Source organism: Kogia breviceps, chromosome 13 (assembly GCF_026419965.1).
Source record: "Kogia breviceps isolate mKogBre1 chromosome 13, mKogBre1 haplotype 1, whole genome shotgun sequence".
NCBI lineage: Eukaryota > Metazoa > Chordata > Mammalia > Artiodactyla > Physeteridae > Kogia > Kogia breviceps.
This window is the reverse complement of record NC_081322.1, coordinates 13362494-13386520: the sequence shown is the minus strand read 5'-3', so window position 1 is coordinate 13386520 and position 24027 is coordinate 13362494.

Here is a 24027-nt window from a genome sequence, read left to right as displayed (position 1 = left end):
TACAACAATTCTTTACAAACATTCCTAGAATAAAAACAATGACTTTCCCCTTGAGGGAAATTGACCTGGGATGTGTGGGGCATGAGGTATAGTACGGAGAGCTGGAAATCATGACAACCTTTGAGCAACTTTTGAAGCTTCTTGAAAACACTAGGGCAGCCTTTGGTTAAGTACTGACCATGACAATGTGCAAAAGGCTGATTTGGTCTGAGATCGTGTCACTCCATTTATCCTGTATAGCCCCATACTGGAGCCAAACTTTTTTCCTCACATCTGATGTTCTGGTTTTCTAATTCAGAATGGCCCACGTCCTTTCACGGTCATGTCTAACTATGATTCTATTAAGGAATAAAGTCAAGTTCTACCTTCTCCATGAGGAAGACTAGTGCTCCCTTGAACTTTTAATATATAATACATCAAAATATCTTCTTGGTGAAAGGAAGAAGAAGAGGAAAAGTGTGAGCCATGAGGTCTCACAAGACAGCATGCTAGAAGGCTTTCATAGCAAAGTCATGAAAGCAATTTTCTTAACTCTATAATTAAGAAGATGTCAGTTACCCATGGGGGGGAAAGGGGGTTTTGTAAGAAACTATTTGGAGAAATACTGAGTTAAAAGAAATTAAACAAAATTTTTTCTTAAGTTTAAGGCCTCTTAGGACCTTTGTTGTAAATCTCCAAGAAACAGAATCATACTTATTGAATCTGCAGCAGCCCCATAACTTTTTCAATTCTTGAACACTTTTCAAACTAGGAAGACAATTGGGTAAACTCATATTCAACACCAGTGGCTCTTACAGTATGTCTCCTAGATCAGCAGCTTCAGTGTCCACATCTCCTGGATACATGTTAGTGATGCGAATTCTGTACTCTACCCCAGACTGGATGAATTTGATTCACAAAGAAGTTTGATATTTGTTGCTTTATTCCACAAGTGACTTGAGGAATCCCAATCCACTCCTCTTTTTAGAACATATACTTACTGTAAGGGATATATATACATATTTTTTTTTAGATTTTACATATATATATTTTTAACATCTTTATTAGAGTATAATTGCTTTACAATGGTGTGTTAGTTTCTGCTTTATAACAAAGTGAATCAGCTACACATATACATATATCCCCATATCTCCTCCCTCTTGCATCTCCCTCCCTATCCCACCCCTCTAGGTGGACACAAAGCAACGAGCTGATCTCCCTGTGCTATGCAGCTGCTTCCCACTAGCTATCTATTTCACATTTGGTAGTATATATATGTCCATGCCACTCTCTCACTTCATCCCAGCTTCCCCTTCCCCCTCCCTGTGTCCTAAAGTCCATTCTCTATGTCTGCATCTTTATTCCTGCCCTGCTCCTAGGTTCTTCAGAACCATTTTTCTTTTTTTTTTAGATTCCATATATATGTGTTAGCATATGGTATTTGTTTTTCTCTTTCTGACTTACTTCACTTTGTATGACAGACTCTAGGTCCATCCACCTCACTACAAATAACTCAAGTTCGTTTCTTTTCATGGCTGAGTAATATTCCATTGTATATATGTACCACATCTTCTTTATCCATTCATCTGTAGAGAGCCATTTAGGTTGCTTCCATGTCTTGGCTATTGTAAATAGAGCTGCAATGAACATTGTGGTACATGACTCTTTTTGAAATATGGTTTTCTCAGGGTATATGCCCAGTAGTGGTATTGCTGGATCGTATGGTAGTTCTATTTGTAGTTTTTTAAGGAACCTCCATACTGTTCTCCATATTGGCTGTATCAATTTACATTCCCACCAACAGTGCAAGAGGGTTTGTAAGAGATATTTTGTTTTTAAGTAAAGGATTTACATTGGGAACTGTGTAACCACTGAGAGTGGGGAACACAATTTCTCCCTGTGGAGTTTTTGAATGCTCAGTGAGAGTAATTGAAGAGACATGAACAATGTTTAACAGTCCTAAAAGACTTTGCTGAAGACATTGCCTCTAAAATCAAAGGTGTCAAATTGATAGGAAAATATAGGTATTTTTCCTCTCACAGTCTGTCAGTCTGATAATTTACAGCCTGAAAGATTTCTTTTTCAAATAAACATCCAAGAAGTAAATGTGTTAAATGTTAACATCTGTTCTGAAATAATTCATCAGCTTTACCATACACAGATGACGTGAAACTTTCTTAAATGCCCATTTAAGACTCATGTTATTATTGACTGCTAGGTATTTAATTTCTAAAATCCCAGCTAATATGGTGGTATATCACAGTTTTATAATTTGTAATAAACATAGTTATGTAATAACAAAAAGCAATAAAATTGGAGGAGGATATTAGTTTCTATCTGTACTGCATGAGGGAATAAACAACATCAAAATCTGGGCTGGCTGACTGTAGCTTATCTAGAGAGCCTAAAGATCAGAGTGGCTATTTGCTGTCACTTAAATTTTTAGGTCAAGAAATAGCTTATATGATGTTGCTTAAAATGTTACATTTTAAAAATTGAATTTAATTTATTTAAAATATTGTGTTATTTTCAGGTGTAGAGCAAAGTGATTTGGTTATACATATATGTGTGTGTATATATATATATATATATATATATATACACATATATATATACATATATATATACATATATATATTCTTTTTTGATCCTTTTCCATTAGAGTTTATTACAAGATATTGAATATAGTTCCATGTACTATACAGTATATCCTTGTTTTTATCTATTTTATATGTAGTAGTTTGTTAATCCCATATGTAGTAGTTTGTTAATCCCATATTCCCAATTTATCCCTCCCTCCCCTTCCCCTTTGGTAATCATAAGTTTGTTTGCTATGTCTGAGTCCATTTCTGTTTTGTAAATAAGTTCATTTGTACTGTGTTTTAGGTTTCACATATAAGTGACATCATATAATTCTTGTCTTTCTCTGTCTGACTTACTTCCCTTAGTATGATAATCTCTAGGTCCATCCATGTTGCTGCAAATGGCACTATTTCTTTCTTTTTTATGGCTGAGTAATTTTCCATTTTGTGTGTGTGTGTGTGTGTGTGTGTGTGTGTGTGTGTGTGTGTGTATACACACACACCACATCTTCCTTATCCATTCATCTGTAAATGGCCATTTAGGTAGCTTTCATATCTTGGCTATTGTAAATAGTACTGCTATGAACGTTGGGGTGCATGTATCTTTTGTTCTAGGGCTTTTGTATTTTCTGGATATATGCTCAGGAATGGGATTGCTGGATTGTATGGTAACTCTATTTTTAGTTTTAAAGGAGCCTCCATACTATTTTCCATGGTTGGTGCAAGATGTTACATTTTTTAAATTTCCCTTATGTAATAATTTGTATTTTTTTCTTCGCTTTTGAAGGCATTTTTCCCTCTGTGTCTCATGGAATTCATCTTAGTTCTCATTCCAGATTCTTTGCCTGGGAAATTGAAATAGTTGGAGATAGTGGTTGATGGTTAAAGACTTAAGCTTTTTTAAAACTGATGGGGTGACAGCAGAATTTGCAGACATGTAGAAGTTATCTTCACCAAGACTTTGGTGGAGCAAAGAAAGCTTGAGTGGAGAGAAGCAGAAACAGGCCACTAGGAAGGGTGAGATCCCTTGGGTATGGACTTGGGAAGGTCCTCTGTACATGATGGAGACAAAGTCCCCATCAGTAAGTGTGCAGAATATCAGAGCTTGCTGTGGGAGATCAGTAGAGGCTGTACAATATGTTTTCCAAACTAAAGAACAGATTGAAAGGCCAACTTGGGCAAGTTTGTGGGAAGCAGAGTGTGACTGACATCTTTCAAATATACCAGGTTCTCTTCTTAGGTACATGGTGGGGATTTATTTTGCTTTCCTTTGTGATTTACGTGTGCCTTTATGACTTGCTTTGACAAATGTCAAATATGAAAGGAAGTAACATGTCACTTTCTGGTAGAAGCTTTAAGAGTCAATTAGGGACCCATGATACTTTTTCTTCCCCTCAGCCACTGTACCCAGAAACTATCTATTATCCTGCATCCCAGAGTATTCACGATGCAGAGAAGAGCCCTCCAGCTGACTTGAAATGAATGTATACCATAGCAATAAAAAGTTACAGAGTTTCTGGGGTTCCTTGCTACCACAACAAATAGCCTTCAGTCCAACAAATAACCTTGAGTCCATTGAGCAATGTCCTGAACAGCAGACAAGAGTCTGAAGACTCTCTCTGATCATACGACTGGGTAGCAGAAGAACACAAGGAAATCATGGCCTCACTATGAATTAAGAGCCTGGCACGTCCCTTAGATTCTTGGTGACCTATGGGACTCTGTGGGGGAGAGGAAGCCCCAATGGTACCTGAAGTTGAAACTCTTGCATCAGGAGAAGAGTTGACTCAGTTTTAGTATGAAAGATACATTAAGTTTGTGCACAAAGATTGCCACCTGCTACATATGCTTTGTGTCTAGAAATTTCTGCAGTTCAGTGGACTAAGCCTGCTCCATTGGCTGCAATATTTAACCCTGACTTCTAAGACCAAAACGTGAGCTAATGCTCAATGTCCTGTCCCAAAAGAGCAATTAGCATTGATTTTGCAAGTAAATATAACATCAGTAATAATAAAGTCACTGGTTTGTTGAAGACTTAAAATGTGCCAAGCAATTTGCTAAGTAGCTTACATGGATTATCACATATATTCCTTTCAACAAATCTGTGAAAGAATTGTTACCCTTATTTACCATCTTAGGAACTTGGAAATTACAAAGGTTAAAAACCATCCCCCAGTCATCCAGCTGGTAGGTGGCAGAGCCAGAATGACAGTGCAGGTCTGCTGGAAGCAAATGTCATTGCTTTGTAGAACCCCCATTAATCATCTATCACCTAGATTATTGGAAGAATTGTCTGTTTCTGCTTCTTGCCTGGTTCTCTTCTTTAAACCTCTCCCATTCTAGGTAGAGTCATGAATAAGTAATGCAAATCTGACCTTGGAAATTATTAAAGTCGTACTGACTCCCTGTGCTTCTTGTATAAAATCTAAACTCCTCATTGTGCCAAAGGAGGTCTTCAAGGACAAGGTTCCAGCCTATTTCTCAGCATAATCTGCCACCACTCCTATTTTTATACTCTTTGCTCTTCTAATACTAGACTACTTTGCTATTTTGATGCTACTGATAGTCACCTTGTTGTGTGCAGTCTTTTCTACATGTAATGCCCTCCAGGGGGAGAACCCCTTTCACCTAAATCCAACTGTCACTTAGTAAGACAATATAGGTATAACCTGCTCCATGGGGACTTTTGCAACATTCCAATCTGGCTTAGACGTTCCTATTCTCCCATAGTACATTGGACAGCCCATTATTATGTAAATAATATGATACTTTAAGCATATGAACCCTGGAGTCAAAAAGTCAGGGGTTTGAATATCAACTCTGCCACTCTCTAAATATGCTTTGACAAGTTATATAACCCTGCAAAATGTCAGTCTCAGAGTAGGTAACAATGATATAAACATAGAACTTTCTTGAACAAATTTTTCTTTTATCATGGATTATTTTAAAATTATGTTAAATAATGAATTTAATACCATGCCTGGCTATAGTCAGAATTCAGGGGGCTTCCCTGGTGGCGCAGTGGTTGAGAGTCCGCCTGCCGATGAAGGGGACGCGGGTTCGTGCCCCGGTCCGGGAAGATCCCACGTGCGGCGGAGCGGCTGGACCTGTGAGCCATGGCCGCTGGGCCTGCGCGTCCGGAGCCTGTGCTCCGCAGCGGGAGAGGCCACAGCAGTGAGAGGCCCGCCTGGCACACACACAAAAAAGAATTCATTACTTGTTGGCATGCTTATTTCCCTCACCACATTATAGAATGATTATCTAAATATCAGCTTGTGAACTCCTTAATGTCCAGACCCAGTACTGAGTAAATATTTGCTAATTGAATGAATAGATGAAAAAAATAAAATAGGAAAATTAGGAGGATGCCATTTAAAATGCTTAAACTCAAAGGGATTAGCATGCATTCAGGGCTCCTCAGGATGCCAAAAAGTGGTTTCAAAAATAGGGGCAAGACGGGAATAAAGACACAGACCTACTAGAGAATGGACTTGAGGATACAGGGAGGGGGAAGGGTAAGCTGGGACGAAGTGAGAGAGCGGCATGGACGTATATACACTACCAAATGTAAAATAGATAGCTAGTGGGAAGCAGCCGCATAGCACAGGGAGATCAGCTCGGTGCATTGTGACCACCTAGAGGGGCGGGATAGGGAGGGTGGGAGGGAGACCCAAGAGGGTGGGGATATGGGGATATATGTATATGTATAACTGATTCACTTTGTTATAAAGCAGAAATTAACATGCCATTGTAAAGCAGTTATAATCCAATAAAGATGTTAAAAATAAATAAATAAATAAGGTTAAAAAAATACAGTTCTGTATTTTGGACAATGCCACCCTATTCTACTCTGGCGACTATGAAAGAATGAAGAAAACATTTAGGAGGGCTGAGATAACAAAAGGGATCCTTCTGAATTGTACCAAAATGCCTGGCAAAGTAAGAGATCTGCTCTCACTGATACTGAGGAGGAGAAATTGGAAGCTTTATGGGCTGAAGAGATTTGGAACATTTCTGAGAGAAATGAGCCAGGGAGTCAATGAGGGAGAAATATTGGGCATGCTGGGATGTGGTCAGAGCCAGGATGCAGCTGGTTGGTATAAACACCGAGAAGGCCAGGTCTGCTTGGCTATCATCCTTTCTCCAGCATGGATGGGAGGCAAGCAGAAAGAAGGTGCCCTCATGCTGGATCCCATGGAGGGATCAAGGGCAACACAAAGGTTAAATAGGCAGAGTATAGAACTTTAATCTTTTGCAGTGGACGAACTGGGTCCAAAAGGGTTAGCACATATGAAGTTTTTCATAAATATTTGTTGAAAAACTATTAAAGATATGAATGACCAGATATGTTTTTTCTGGGGCTTATATTTCATGGATAAAGCCCCAAAGAAGTAGCAGTATTACTTTCAAAGTATAATACTCCTCCTGGAGAGAAGGTATTTTGTGTTTGAGTTACAAAATTCCTAGATTTCCCTTTCCAAAGTATACTCAGAACAAGATGAATAGAAATAAGTAAATGTCTCTGCAAATAGTGTCAAAGAGCCTTCCCTTGCTTGGCTGTTTAGAGGATTAAATTTAGAGGCTAGAGAATAGTTCACAATAAAATGAATCATCACTTGAATTTTTCTTTAGACCGCAATAAGCACAATACAGGTAGTAAATTCAACTCAATTTATAGAATTAACCTATAAAAACATAATCTACTTTGATATGATTAAAACTGGCAAGATCTACAATAAATTAATGTAGACATAATTTTTTTTCTGACTTCATTTTTACCTGAATATGCCTTTAGTGGCATAATGGGAAAAGGATGTGACAACGAGATGATTAAGAAAAGGGATTATGGGAGTGAAGCAGTATAAGCAAAACCTTGAAGTTGGAGCATTTGTATTTAGAGATGGAAGGAGGGAATGAACTGTTTTTTGGACTGTTAATTTTGAGTCTTCCAACTCATAAGCACCTCTAGAATTACCTTTAGTGGTGCCGTAGGACAATGTGACAGAAACAGACCATGGGAAGAAGCAACAGGGTGAATGGGTGGCCAGGCTTGGGGAATTAAACACCTACAAGCATTCAACTCTTACTTTACTTGAATTTTCACACACAAGAAAAGTAAATTTAATTCCCATATGGCTCCAGAACTTTGAGTGCATTAAAAAAAAATTACAGAGCTCATTGGTTTCAATAACAGGACTATAAATATATCTTAAAGTGATACAATACGTAGGGGGTTTTGGTGCCCTAAAATAAATCTCATTTCATATATCTGCATTTTATACAAAAGTGAGATCTGATTTTTCTCTCACAATAAGAAAAGTTGCCAGGGTTAGAGCTGTTGCCCCCACCGGGCTCTGCCTTGACTGTGCCTCTCTGGTGGACCAAGAAGCAAGTATAAGCACTTTTCTAAGCACTATTGTACCTACTTAATGCCAGGGAAGAAGACCATGAGGAACACCTCTGGAAGTTTCAGCATCTTTGAAAAAAAAAGGCATCTATCTTCCCAGAGGAATCAAAAGTAAGGAATCAAATGACCCCATTTAAGTCATTCATTTGTGTCAAGTAAAGGAGAAGTGGATTAAGCTTCTTATATTAGGTCTAGAAGGACCTGCTTCACACCTTGTTACACCTCTCCAGGCTTCACCATTCTTTCCACAGCCCCTCCCACCCTGCCCATGTGGTGCATTTTCACCACCCAGGTGAGAAACTGCACTCCACCTCCACTGCAGAATGCATATGGTCCTTCGTGGTTTGCACTTCTGGTACCTGTGGACTCAGGCAGATCTTAATAGAGATTTTGCTTTTCCCAGGAAAATTAGATTGGGCTCTGGCATAAACGATGTTTTAGAGTTTCTGACGGCAAAGGAGGAGTTGCATTTAGAGCATACATGAGACAGACTCATCTATTCTGAGGTGTCGGGGATACTTTAGTGAAAACATTTTGTTGAGCTGAGAAGTGAGAATAATGCTGCAACCATGGCAGACAATGAGGACAAAAGGGTAGCAAGAAGGGAGAAAGCAGGGGCACTTTAAATAGTACTTTCCCTTCATGGTGCTGTGCAAATATTATACCTCTTTAGTTAAGATATACAGGAGATATTACCATTTTTATTTGCTGGGTATTACTATATATTGAGAAAAAATGATACTCTGAGAATTTCATATTATTATCTTTTAAGAAATATTCCACATGTCTTCATAATTTATACTAAAATTTGACTTTGCCGTTCTTCAAGACAAATATAATTTAGGAAGAGTAAATAGATATTAAAGAAATATGCAATGTTCAAAGATATAGTAACAAAGAAAATATTCTCTTGCATATATTGAGGATGAGCTAAATAATAATAAATTGGCCTTGAATTATAACATATTGCCCCAAATGGCATGAATATTATAGTAGATATAATTGTATTTGTTAATATAATACAAGTTATATTTCTTTTGGCTGAGAGATGGTAGAGGGGATATATACTAAAATTCATGCAACTGGTCCATCATGAAAGAGTAAAGTGGTGAGGGGAACTCTTCATTGTAACTAGTTTGGTCAGATGTATTGTAGTAGAAAATACCCAAAAGGAAGATTCACAGCTCTTTCACCTAAATATCAGACATACGCGCGCACGCACGCACACACACACACACACACACACACACACACACAAAAAAAAAATTATCCAATAACCTATGTGGTTCTCACTGGAAAGGAACCATCCATGCTTCAATTGCCTCAAAGGGAAGAAAACTAGAAACTCCAATCAGGTAACACTCCCTGCTTTGGACAGCCATTGTTCTTGGGTTGGTGACAGTATTGTTTGATACTAGTCCCATGTGCCCTGTTGTGAACTCCATGCCTTTCTGTAACATGAACTTGGTCACTCAGATCCCTAGGTAGGCCATAGTGTCTGTTCACAGAAGGTCAGTCCTATTTTTCCTTCTCTAGTTACAGTCACTCCACTCTGCATAAAATGGTGGATTGTGAAGACAAGGCACTTTCAAGTCACCAAAAAGTTGCATATATATTGCAAAGTATGTTTAATGTATTGTCTATTGCAAGTAATCAGTATATGATAAACTAATGGGAAATACACAATTCATGCAAAACCCACATGGCCTTGAAATACAGGAAAGCAAAGAAGTAAGGTGAAAATTTGTAGAAGGAAACTTGTATGGGGCACGTGTGTGCTGTTTATCTGGAACATTTTCAGTCTAGCTAATTTTTTCACATGTCAAATCTCTCAAACTGTCCGATCTCATTTTCTCCATGTTTTCTCACTCCTATCAATTGAAGATACTACTGTCACCTTTAAAAATTGGTGCTTTTATCTGTTTGTCAGTAATTTATAAGAAAAATTGGATAACTAGCATCACATTGCCAATAGTACCAGTATTTGTGTCTTTTTAAAATGATGATGTTGCTAGGGAAGAAAATATCAATACATAGAATGGAGATGTTCAATTTTTTTTTTTCCTGGTAGTGTTTCATTAATTCTTAATACTTCCAGAAATTCTTATTGTGTGACTATAGTGTTAATTCTCTAGATCCAGGAAAAAAATATTAGTATGCTATAGATCTGTTCTTGCAAAACACTTTATCTGATATGTCAATTACATACAACTTTTTAGGTGCTTTAAAAGACAGTGATAAAGTATTAAAGGAGCACAGAGACCAAAACAACTAACTCAAAAAGTCTACCTGGTAGCCTTCAACTAAAAGATACCATTTCATCTGCACCTTGAATAATAATGCTAAAGAAGTAAGAAAAAAATTATCCTGAGGATAAGGAATGCACTGTGGTAAGACATGCATCCAGAAAATAGGAGACATATAGAAGATATTTTTAGGCTGGAAATGTACAAGAATTGATCAATTATATGGGGGAGGTGAGGAGGAGGAATAAGTCAGTTTGAGGTATTCTCAGGCATTCCACAAGAGCAGAGTTGATATGCAACGAGTAAAATTTGTAAAACATTCATATCATGTGCTCTTTTTACTTCTCCCAGTAATTGACCTTTGATTTAGTCCATAGATATCTTGTTAGCATGGAAGAGACTCAGCTTTGTTTCTGAAAGGGTGGAAATGAATTACTGTTCAGATTATGCCCTCAGGGCTCTATTAGTTGAAGACTTTCCAAATTCATTTCCAGCGGTATCCAATCTGATCATTTGAATAGTTCATTTAGGCAGCATTTGGTGTCCTTTTCATAAAAAACATTTTGCTTACTGCTGGATTTCTATCATCTGGTTAGTGAATTGCACAGGGTGACATTTAATAATTACTTTTGCATAAATGAATAAAGAAAGTATGGGTCATTAAAAGGAAATATTAAGTCAAAGGCTCTAAAGTGGTGGACCAATCTTGGTAAGAAAACCAGTATGTCTACAGTAGAATGATTTCTGGGAAAGTGTAAGAAGATGAGGTTGAGTTTCTCAATGGCCAGATCTTGAAGGGTCTCTCAGGATATAGCAAAAAATTTTGAATTGTATTCTATAAGGGATGGAAGGCTTTTACAGGATTTTTACTGAGTGGTGTGTGAGTGTGTCAGATTAATATTTTTCTTTTTTTTTTTTTTTTTACTGTTGGGCAGAAGTTATACCAAAAGTGTGAGAGAGTAGAAATAAGAAGGCAAATTAGAAGGCCTTTAATTATCCTGGTTTAGCCAAAGGTGGTATGGTAGAAGTCTTAAGCAGTGGTTACATTTTGAAGGTAAACCAAACAGGAATTGTGGACAAATTGGTTGTGACAAGTCCAGAAAAAAAAAAAAAAAAGAATAAAAACTGGCTGTTCGGTAACAAATTACCATAAACATGATGGCTGAAAGCAACACATTCATCGTCTCATAGTTCCTCTGGGTCCAGAGTCGGGGTGCAGGCTAACTGGGGCCTCTGCTTAGAATCTTCTGAGGCTAGAATCAAGGTGTCAAGCTGTGTCCTCACCTGGAGACTCTGCTTGGTAAGATTATGCTTCCAGCCTCACTCAGGTTGTACCCTGAATTCATTTCCTTCTGGTTGTAGGACTGAGGAAGGGAGTTTCTTCCCGCCTGTTGGCCAGAGTTGCCCCTCAGCTCCTAGAGGTCACCCTAAGCTTCTTGCCACAGGGGGCATCCACAATGTGGCTCCTTCCTTCCCCCAGAGCTAACAAGGAGAGTCTCCAAAGTCAGTCCATGAGCAAGATTACATACCACGATCAAAAGAGCCACATCTTGTCAAATTTGCCATATTCTACTGGTTAGAGCAAGTCACATGTCCCACCCACACCCCAGAGAAGGAGATTCTACAGAGGCATGAGGACTAGAATTCAGGAATCATGAGGACTCATGCTTGAAACTGTTCACCAAGATGGCCTCTGATGACAATACTATGCAGCTGAACTAACCCTGGAATCACCTACGTTAGAGCTGCTTCTTAAGTAAGGCAATAACGGTCCTTACTCTTCAAAGTCACTTTTGGTAAGGAGTTGCGCTAGTCCCAGCAAAATATCTGAGGGACAAGAAATATGAAGAACTTCTCAGTTTAATCCTCTATTTTCTCTTTGAAGGAGAGGGGGGATGATGTGTTTGGGTCTCACCATGAATGAAGATTGAACACGGCACCTGTAGTGAGAGATTAGTATCACATACAGGAATCTTGGGCAGTTTTTAGGGCCGAGATGAGATTAGAAAGTCTGAGTTTTTAATCACAAAAATATGCAGTGAGTTTATCCTCTCTCTGCTCAACAGCCTAGATACGAATGGAGAAAATAGATCGTTAACTGGCCAGATGAGAGCTGGTGGAGAAAGGAGGCTTGGGAGGTGAGACAATTGGCAAGAGAATGGATGGGCTGATGAGTAACAGGATCTGGCTGGGTGGAAAATTAGCAAAGAGGGACTCTTCCTGGTAAGCTGGGAGAAAATAAGTTAGTCAAATATAAGCTTTCTCACTGTAGTCAGAAAACAGATACTAAAGGAGTGAGCAACTTGAAGAAATAGAGAGTAGAATATCAGACTCCAGATGCAAATATATTGTCACGAAGCACCCACTCCAGACTGTGAAATGTGTGGAGTGGCTGCTCTGGAAAAGGAAAAAGAATCTTATAAATTGAAGGCAAAGAGATGAGAACCAGAATGCTCTAAGGTTGCCCATGAGAAGCCAGAATAATGGCAAGGCTTAAGACACAGAGTAAAACTGTTAACCAGGGTCAGAGACGTGGAGGAGGATGGTTCTGGGAGTGGGGTATCGACAAGTGGTGGGTAGGTGACGTAGGTGAGAGAAGGATCCACGTGATAAAGCCTGATTAAGCGTCACAGCAGAGTATGCCTATTAACATGAGCTTTGGGTTTTAATGGTCTAGAAATAGCAAAAATGAAGCAAGAGATTGTCCAAGGAGCCTCCATATCCTGCATTACATAAACCCTAAGAAACTAAAGGTGCAACTGTCTTCTTAGGAAAGATCCAGGTGCTAGTGAAAACCAACATGGAAGAGAGCATCTGTAGCCTGAGGGGTCTGCATACATGAGATTGGGGTTCCTGGAGGGAGGTGCACAGGTCTGGGTGGGGTAGGAGGAGGAGTCTGTGTGGGAGAATGCTGAGACATCTGGGGATGACATTATTGAGGAGAACACATTATCCACCACTAGTGAATTTATCAGATTTGTTGCTTTTAGCAAAACATGACTTTCCCCAGATGTCAAGACATTTGAAATTCTACATTACTGCTATATCTTGTTTCTGTGACAGTTTCACCATCTGTATTTTGGGAGCATCTGTGGGTCTGAAAGAGCTTTCATCTACTTCCAGAGTGGCATCAGTTATGGTTTTCTTTCCATTTATTCAAATGTTCTGTCCTGTGATCCACCCACAGATCCATGGATTCCCATCCAGTCGCACACCTCCTTGGTATGCAGGTATACTCCTGCATCATGTCTGCTCCATCTCTTTTAATTAAGAAAACGATTTGAATAATCCAGTTCTAGACTCCTTCCTTCAAAAGTTTCCGTGCTATGTATGAAGTGATATTAGCTGACTTATGCAAAAAAGTTTCTTTCATATTATGTATTATGTGATTTCATTATTTTTATACATACACCTAAGGCCCTTAGTATATTTATTAGGTAGATTTTCAGTTACTTTATATGACATACTGGAATTTAGCTCTTATACCATTGTTTTCTTTATTTCTCTATTTATTGCCTTTTTAAATTGAAATAGAGTAGACCTATCTACTTCTTGTGTTTTACTTTCTATAATATTCCACTTTCAAATCCTTTTTCAAGAGTAGTAACCATTCAAAAATTTTAAGTGATTTTGTACAGATTGGTTTAACTCCTGACAAATTTATCTTTCCTAGTCCTCAGGAGATGCCCTCTTTTATGCTTCCAACAACACTTACTATCATCAAAGGTGTTTTACTCAAATCCCCTTTAGCATATACTGGAGAAGAGTTTAGATATAATAGTAGAGCCAAAAATGTCTTTGATCATGAAAACTACAGTTGTGGGTGCTGGGAACCTAACAAATCTTCCTGCTCTGGATACAGCCCCAAACACCTGAGCCAGCCCTCTGCACTTGACTGAGTCAAACCATTGTGAGCTAGATTTAAGGTGGACCAGTGAGATTTACCCATAGCCCAGGAATTCTTATCATAGACAGAAATATACAGACTGGAATCTCAGGAGAGATGAGGGAACCTGAGAGCAATGCTTTCGTTATAACGTTAGGAATTCCTTGTCCCTGGAGCCTTTCTAGCACCTGCCCTTGCAGAGACTTTGCTTATCTGCTTTTTCATTGCCTTTTGAGTACCATGAAAACTCATTAAAAATCTCTTTATACTTAATTAAGTAGGCCAGGGTCTATTGCTTTCTATTGCATGTACCCAAAATAGCCTTAACGGGAACTTGTTAGTGCTACACTGAAAACTGTGCTATGTCCAAGGGCAGCACATTTAAATTTAACCAGATATTTTTTTAAATGTGTGCCACGGAGAAAATTTCAATCTGCAACAAAAACACAAATATAGGTGAAACAATGAAAACCCATTATCTCTTCTGGAAAATAAAAGTCTATGTACAAATTATTCTAAAGGTGAATTATAACATAAAAACGTACGTCAGGTATGTTATATGTATAAGTTTTGATTATAAAGAGTTATGCCTCAATATATATAAAATGGATAACTAATAAGAACCTGTGTATAAAAAAATAAATTAAAAAGAGTTATGCCTCAATTCTTAAATGTGTCAAAAGAGTGATTTTATTAATAGTTATATGATATATTTATCATTTATGAACAAAAATTTTGTATGCTACATTTCTGTAACAATTCCCTTTTTGTGCAATTTACCAAGAAAAAAATGAAGGGAGATAAGATTAATCCATCTCTTACATGTACTCCAGTTCACTCTATAAAATAAAATGAAGGTGGTTGAAGAAGGCAATTATAAGATTTAGTTTTCTCTCTAAGAAGCTCAAAGTACTTATCTGTCGTTATTCAATTGATTCTGGAGGATCCCCTTGAGAGTTGTGGGAAATAGCTATTTTATAACCAGAGAAATGAATGCAGAAACACCGCATGCTGTGTTAACTATAAGAGCAGGATTAAGAATCACAACCTTGGAGTATATGAAATGTTGTTACCCCATTAAATTACGCTGGGTCCGTCCCAGCGCTTGTACAATGTCCTCCTCCTAAATGTGCTTTAAACACAGCAATGAACTAAATGGCTAAACACTTTATGAACCTTCTGGTTTAAGGTGAAAGAAATCATTTAGTGTCAATTAGCTTCATTCATGGATTAACCCATCTTCACAATTCTCTGTGAAAGCATGTGGAGCCGTGTTAAAATGTCACATGCATAATGTTTAGGCAAAATCATTTTAGAAGTCAAAGTCCCTTTTTTTAGTCTTCTATTATTTGTCTTAGCCTGATATTCTATGTATATCTGTCGTGTCTTCCAATGTCCTCTGCCTTTGATTGTCTACATTTAACATCCACCTCAGCCTAATTCTTTTATTCTTCATGAGGTGGGCATTGTTGCTCTTTCCTACTTCTTTTCTTTACATTTTTTAGTAGCTATTTCTCCTGACAAGGCCATTTTCTTCCACTGGCTTAACCTAAATCCAGCTTATCCCACCTTCCCTACAGAGTCTTCCCAGGAACTTCAAATTAGGCTATCCTTCTCCCTTTCAAATTCAGGCCGCATTTCTGTCTCTGTTGTAGGGATGCTAATACTGTTTACTTCAATGCTTTCTCTTTTCTTAAACATTTATTTTGTTATTTCCTGTAATTATATCCCTTCTTCCCAAAGAGATTAAAATCTTCTAAGGACAGGAATGTAGCTCAGATGACATCAAGCACAGTCTTTTGCACTTATCAAGTATTTAATGAATGGATAGTACAGTGTTGATTAATTTACTAGCAAGCTTAAGTGAATCTGAGATTAGTTTGGAAAGCAGAGAAAATTTTTAAACACTTAATATGTACCTGTTAATTGTATAAGGTGGGAGAATTAAATACTCCTATATTTATGAAATAAGGAAGGAATGGTTTACAAAAACATAATTTTAGTTTGTAACTTCCTTATGTTAAATAATGTGCCATTAGGTAGCAATTTAGTTTACATATAGTCAGCTAAATAGAACAATCACTAGAAACCCCTTTAGGTTACTATTAATCTTGATTGTCTCATAGTCTAAAGTAAAGTATCATTTTTGTTTATTGAGCATTTCATTCTGTTGTCTATTCAGGCAGTTATTGGCTCCTGCATAAACAGTCCAGGGCTATCCCCAAACCTACCTTTGACCATTATTCTTTTCTTGCTGTTTTGACACACCCATCCACAATGGTAATAACCTATCCCTCTGCATAATTGTGTAGTTGACAGTTGATCAAGCTCATGGGTCTTGACTTCTGTGTACAAATACTTACTCCAGAGTACCCAAGACTACCATATTTCTCTGAGCTCCTTGGGCATCTCACCCTATGCCTTCACTCAAAAATCTATACATTCAATTAAATGTCTCTTACGTTCTTATTAGCAGCAGGGTACTGGACTAGCTGTTACCAATGAATTTCCTGCTGTGTCAAAATATTTAATGTCATAAAAGGTTAATTGTTTGATCAAGCTATTCTACTCTAGATTTTATGCTAAGGAAACAATCAGAATTAGGCAATAACATTCATGTACAAAGATGTTCATTATAGCATTATTTGGAAATGTCCAAATATTGAAATCAAAGCAAGGAATATATTACATTTTCATAAATAAGAAATAACATATCAACATTAAAGAATATTGGAAAAAGATATTTAATGACAAGCATAAATGGATACCACATATTGTGATATGACATTATTTATTAAATCATTTAACCAAGCATATTTATGATCACATGCAATATGTCACACATAATTCAAGGCTCTGGTTACATAGATATAAACAAATAAATAAGCCCCTACCCATGTGAAACTCATATTCTCACAGTAAAAGTAGATAATAAAATGATAAGCAAATATAGCTATATTATAAAGAATCAGATAGTGACAAACAGAATAATGGGGAGCCTGATTCAGTTACTACTTTTAAGGATGGTCAAGGAAGATAAATCAGTCAAGTGAATATCTGAGAAAAAGCACGTCAGACAAAGCAAATATTAAAGCCTTGATATTGGAATGGGTTTGGCACTGAGCGTAGTTGGCATTCAAGATGAATAAATGAAAGGAAAAAGAAATCTTTGTGCACTTTTGGTGGGATATAAATTGATACAGCCACAATGGGACAAAGTATGGAAGTTCTTCAAAAAATTAAGAATAGAACCATCATAAAATCCAGCAACTCCGCTTCTGGGTATTTATGTGAAGAAAAGAAAAGCACTGATTCAAAAAGATATATGCACCCCAATGTTCATTGCAATATTATTTACAATAGCCTATATATGAAAGCAACCTAAGTGTCCATCAACAGAAGAATGGATAAAGAAGACGTGGTACATATATACAATGGAATATTAATCAACCATATAAAAGAATGAAATCGAGCCATCTGTAAAAACATGGATGGACTTGGAGGGTATTATGCTAAGTGTTGTAAGTCAGACAGAGAAAGACCAATACCATAAGATTTCACTTATATGTGAGATATAAAAAGAAAAATTTTTTAAACCCAAAGTAACAGAAAAAGAGAACAGATTTGTGGTTACCAGCGGCAGGGGGTGGGGAGAAGGGAAATTCAAGGAAAGTGGTCCAAAGCCACAAATTTCCAGTTATAAATACTTGGGATGTAATGTACAGCATGATGACTATAGTTAACACTACTATATGTGTTAACCATTAAAAAAAATTAAGAAAATAAATCCTGAGTCCTCATCCCAAAGGGGGAAAAAAAATATCTTTTTGCTGTTTCTTTGTACTTTATCTATAAGGGATACTGTATGCTAACCAAACTTACTGCAGTAATCCTTTCATCATATATATGTCAAACCATTGTGCCGTAGACCTTAATCTTATACAGAGATTTATGTCCATTGTATCTCAATGAAACTGAAAAGAAAAGTGAAACATAATTTTTTTTAATTTTAATTTTAAAAGTACAAAGAAATTCATTCTGTCCAACTTGTTTTCCATCTACCCAGTTCCTTTATCTAAAGGCAAACACTGTTACTGAGTTTTTGAATATCCACCTAATGAAAATCTGTGTGTGTGTGTGTGTGTGTGTGTGTGTGTGTGTGTGAGAGAGAGAGAGATGCCTAGTATATGACTTTTGATTTAAATACACTATTTTATTTAATCATCACAAATACTCATGATATGCTTATTGCATTACTCTCATTTTAGAGAGGAAGAGACAGAGGTTCATAGAGATTTAACACCTTACCAGAGAGGCCCAGCTAAATACGATAAACTCTAAAACTGACTTCAAATCTAAATAAGTGACTTCTGATTATTAACAATGTGTCAATGTAGTTTTATCAATGTTTTGGGTTATAGTTTGTTATGCCAAAATAATAACAGGAAAAACTCCTTAAGTATGTTTGGTCACATATATACAGCACAACAGAAATATTTGTAGGTACAAATATTCTCTGAAACTCCAATTTTAATTAATCCTGTCTCAGTTTATTGAAATATGTATTTAAGTATTTTCAGGAAAAAAATGCTGCTGGCATCTTTACAGATAATCAAACCGGAAATAGCTGTCTGTAAGTGGTTCATAATAATAGCAATTACTATTCCTTCTCTGTTAACTATGCCATGTTTTCTTAAGCACTTTAGTTTAAAAACAAGTCACTTCTTACACAGCTTTGTGTGGTAAGAAATATGATTACCCGCATTTAACAGTTGAGAATCAAAGGCTTAGAAAATTAAGTAACATATAATGAAAGCAAAAGCTGGTATTTCTGCCCATGTCTCCACACCAACATTTAATTTTCTTGTCTTTTTTGATAATAACTATTTAGAAAGGTGTGAGGTGATACCTCACTGTAGTTTTGATTTTATTTCCCTGATGATTAGTGACGTTGAGCATCTTTTCTTGTGCCTGGTAGCCACCTGGATGTCTTCTTTGGAAAAATTTCTACTCAGTTCCTCTGCCTACAGAAAGTCCCCTACATACAAATGAGTTCCATTCTGAGAGTGCATTCATAAGTCTAATTTGTTCATAAGTCCAACAAAGCTAGCCTAGGTACCCAACTAACACAATCGGCTATATAATACTGTACTGTAATAGGTTTATAATACTTTTCACACAAATAATACATAACAAACAAACACAAAAATAAAGAAACATTTTTAATCTTATGGTACAGTAAGTCGTACAGCACAACAGCTGGCACACAGGGGCTGGCATCGAGTGAACAGGCAAGAAGAGTTACTGACTGGAGGACGGAGAGGAGGTGGGAGAAGGTAGAGCTGAAGGATCGTCAGCAACAGGAGATGGAGGGCAAGTTGCAATTTCACTCACGCCTGACGTGGATGGCACAGGTTCTGGTTCCTTGCTGGATTCAATTCTATCTCCCCTCTTTAAAAAAAGAAATCCAGTGATGTCTGAGTAGTAGCTCTATTTTTCTCATCATAGATGACATGATAGCACTGGATTGCATTCCGAATGGCTGCTGCAACCTTCATGTACCTTTCTAGGTTCGGGTCCTGTGCCTCAAAAACTAACAGTGCCACCTCAAATAAAGAAAATTCCCCTTGCCATTTCCTGCATTGTGAATCTCTTCCATTCTGCAGTTACTTCTTCTTCCTCTTTTCTTTCTTTGTCCTTTCTCTGGGCTTCCAATTCCGTCAGATCTTCATTAGTACGCTCCTTGTGTTGCACAGCAAGGAGTTCCATGAAGTCATCCTCTTGCAGATCTAGTTCCAGCTTCTTGCTGAGGGTCACTAAGTTGCTGAAGACCTATTTGGACTCCTCATCCACCTTCTCAAATCCACAAAAATTGTGAACAAGCTGCAGGTAAGGGTTCTTCCAAACCCCGTTCATGGTGATGGCCATAACTTCAGGTCAAGCAAAATCAAAATTTTTTACAGCCTTGTAGATGCTATAGTCCTTCCAAAATTGTTGCAAGGTTGTTCCTGACTTGTCACTCACCTTTACTGCCTGACAAAAAGTCTGATGTAAATAATATTTCTTGAAAGTTGCTATAACTCCCTCGTCCATAGGTGGGTGAGTGATGCAGTATTCAATGGCAGATGCACTACTTTGATGTTGGGATGAAAGTCGTCCATGAATGGGGGGTGGCCCAAAGCACTGTCAAGCAGGAAAATAACATTGACTGGGACATCCTTCTCCAAGCAATATTTCTCTGGGATGAAGTGGTGGAAAAACTGGTCCTGGAAAATGGCATGTGTAACCCAGGCTTTGGGGTTACCCTTCCACATAATAGGAAGACAGCCTTTGGCTATGTTTTTAAGGGCTCTTGGATTCTCTGAATGATAAACTAAGAGAGGCTTCAGTTTCATATCGCCAGAAGCCTTGCCACCATACAACAGATTTAGTCTGTCCTTTGCTGCTTGCCATCAACTTTTCCTCCTTACTGATGTAACTTCAGTCTGGCATCCACTTCCAGTACAGTCCTGTCTCAGCCACATTAAAAACCTGCTCAGAGGCTTCCCTGGTGGTGCAGTGGTTAAGAATCCACCTGCCAATGCAGGGGACACAGGTTCAAGCCCTGGTCCGGGAAGATCTCACATACCATGGAGCAGCAAAGCCCGTGAGCCACAACTGCTGAGCCCACGTACCACACCTGCTGAAGCCTACATGGCTAGAGCCCGTGCTCCACAACAAGAAGCCACCACAATGAGAAGCCCACGCACCACAACAAAGAGTAGCCCCTGCTCACCACAACTAGAGAAGACCCAATGCAGCCAAAAATAAATAAATAAATAAATTTATTTTAAAACCTGCTCGGGTAAATACGTGCCTTCATCAACAATTTTTCCAAGTGTTTCAGAAAATACCTGGGCAGCTACCATATCTGCACTTGCTGCCTCTTCACTTACTTTTACATTGTGAAGTTTGGCTCTAGCCTTGAACCAATGAAACCAGCCATGGCTGACATTAAAACTTGCTCTCTCTGATTCTTTGCCATGTTTCTTCTACAAGTGTTCATAAAGGCCTTTAGCTTCCTCTTGAATCAGCATTAAGCTGAGGTGGGACTTGATGCTGATGTTGATCCCACATCCACTCAATGAGCAGTTTCTCCATCTCCTCCATCACTTTTCCACACTTCTTCAATATTATTGTCAAGATCATCAGCACAGCACACTTCACATATTCCATAACCTTGTCCTTGTTCTTTAGAATCTTGCCAATGGTTGAATGATTCATGTTATAAGAATGAGAGACGTGGACGATCTTTTTGCCTCACTCCACTCTCTCAATTATTTTCACTTTTTTTCCCATCGTTATTGTTTGGTGCTTTTTAGCAGTACCAGCTACATCACTGCTGCTTTTATGCTTATTTCCAGACATCCCGGGCTTGAAATAAGGATACAGTACTACTGTACTCTGAGATACGGTACTTTACAGTAAAGTACACAAAAGCGCAACCACTTGTAGAGGATGCAAAGAGATAATGTATGCCAGACACATGAACTAACTTACATGTTTGGACATGCGAAAGTACATTCGCATCTTTGAAAGGTCGCTACTTGAAGGTTCATATGTAGGGGCCTTACTGTATTTTTAAATCAGATTCTTTGTTTCATTGATATTGAGGTGTATGAGTTCTTTAAATATTTTGGATATAAACCCCTTATGAAATATATTATTTGCAAATATTTTCTCCCATTTAATACGTTGTCTTTTCATTTTGTGGATGGTTTCCCTTGCTGAGCAAAAGCTTTTAGTTTGATGTGTTCCCATATGTTTATGTTTACTTTTGTTGCCCTTGCCTGAGGAGATGAATCCAAAAACCTACTGATAAGACCAATGTCAAGGAGTGTAATGTTTATGTTTTCTTCAGGAGTTTCATGGTTTCTGGACTTACATTTAAGTCTTTAATAAATGTTGAGTTTATTTCTGTGTCTGGTGTGAGAAAATGGTCTAGTTTCATTGTGTCACATGTATCTCTCTAGTTTTCCCAACACCGTTTATTGAAGAGACTGTCTTTTCCCCATTATATATTCTTGCCTCATTTGTCATAGATTAATTGACCATATAAGTGTGGGTTTATTTCTGGACTCTCTATTCTGTTCCATTGACCTATATGTCTGTTTTTTATGCCAATGTCATACTACTGTGATTACTGTACCCTTGTAGTACAATTTGAATCAGGGAGTGATACTTCCAGCTTTATTCTTCTTTCTTACACTTATTTTGGATATTCAGTTTTTTGTGTTACTATACACATTTTAAAATTATTTGTTCTAGTTCTATATAAAATGTTATTATTATTATGATAGGGATTTTGTTGAATCTGCAGATTGCCTTGAATAGTATGGTCATTTAAAAAATGTTCTTCCAATTCATGAGCACAGTATATCTTTCCATTTATTTGTGTCACTTCAGTGTCTTTCACCAATATCTTATAATTTTCAGAGTACAGGTCTTTCACCTTCTTGATTAGCTTTATTCCTAGGTATTTTACTCTTATTGATACAATTTTAAATGGCATATTTTTCTTAATTTTCTTTGTGATAGTTTGTTATTAGTATATAGGAACACAACATAGTTTTTTATATTAATTTTGTATCCTGAAAATTTACTGAATTCATTTTTTTGTTCTAATAGTCTTTTGGTGGAGTTCTTGGGGTTTCTATACACAGAATCATGTCACCTGCAAAGAGTGACAGTTTTACTTCTTCCTTTCCAATTTGTATTCCTGTTGTTTCTTTTTCTTCTCTGATTTTTGTGGCTAGGACTTCCAATACTACGTTGAATAAAAATGGCAAGAGTGGACATCTTTGTGTTGTTCCTGATCTTAGAGGAAATGTTTCCATCTTTCCCCACTGCATGTGATATTAGCTGTGATTTTGTCATATATGGCCTTTATTATGTTGAGGTATATTTCCTCTATACCCACTTTGTTGAGAGTTTTTATCATGATTTGATGTTGAATTATATCAAATGCTTTTTCTACACACATTAAGATGATGATGTGATTTTTATTCTTTGTTTTGTTATCCTTTGTTGTGGTGTATCATATAATTGATTTGCAAATATTGAATCATTCTTCAATCCCTAGGATAAATCCTGCTTGAATATGTTGTATGAACTTTTTAAGACACTGTTGAATTCAGTTTGTTAATATTTTGTTGAGAATTTTTGCATCTATGTTAATCATGGATATTGGCCTATAGTTTTTATTATTTACTATGCAGTGACTTTTTCTGGTTTTGGTATCATGTACTAGTGACCTAGTATGAGTTTGGAGGCATTCCTTCTTCTTCAAATTTTTGAATAGTTTGAGAAGAAAAGGTATTAAACTTTTCTTTTGTATTTTATTCTTTAAATTTTTTATTAAAGTATTGCTGATGTACATTATTAAGTTACAGGTGTACAATATAATGATTCACAATTTTTATAGGTTATACTCCATTTATAATTATTATAAAATATTGGCTATATTTCCTGTGATGTACAATATATCCCTATACCTTATTTTATTTTTAGTTTTATTGGGTTTTTTTGGGGGGGAGTATAATTTATTTACAATGTTGTATGAGTTTCAGTTGTACAGCAAAGGGAATCTGTTATACATACACATATATCCGTTCTTTTTAAGATTCTTTTCCCATATAGGCCATTATAGAGTATTGAGTAGAGTTCTCTGTGCTATGTAGTAGGTCCTTATTAGTTATTTATTTTATACATAGTAATGTGTCTATGTCAATCCCAGTCTTCCAATTTATCCCTTCCCCCCTTACCCACTGGTAACCATAAATTTGTTTTCTACATCTGTAAATCTATTGCATGAAAAGATGCTCAACATCACTAATTATTAGAAAAAAAAAATCAAAACTACAATAAGGTATCACCTCACACTGGTTA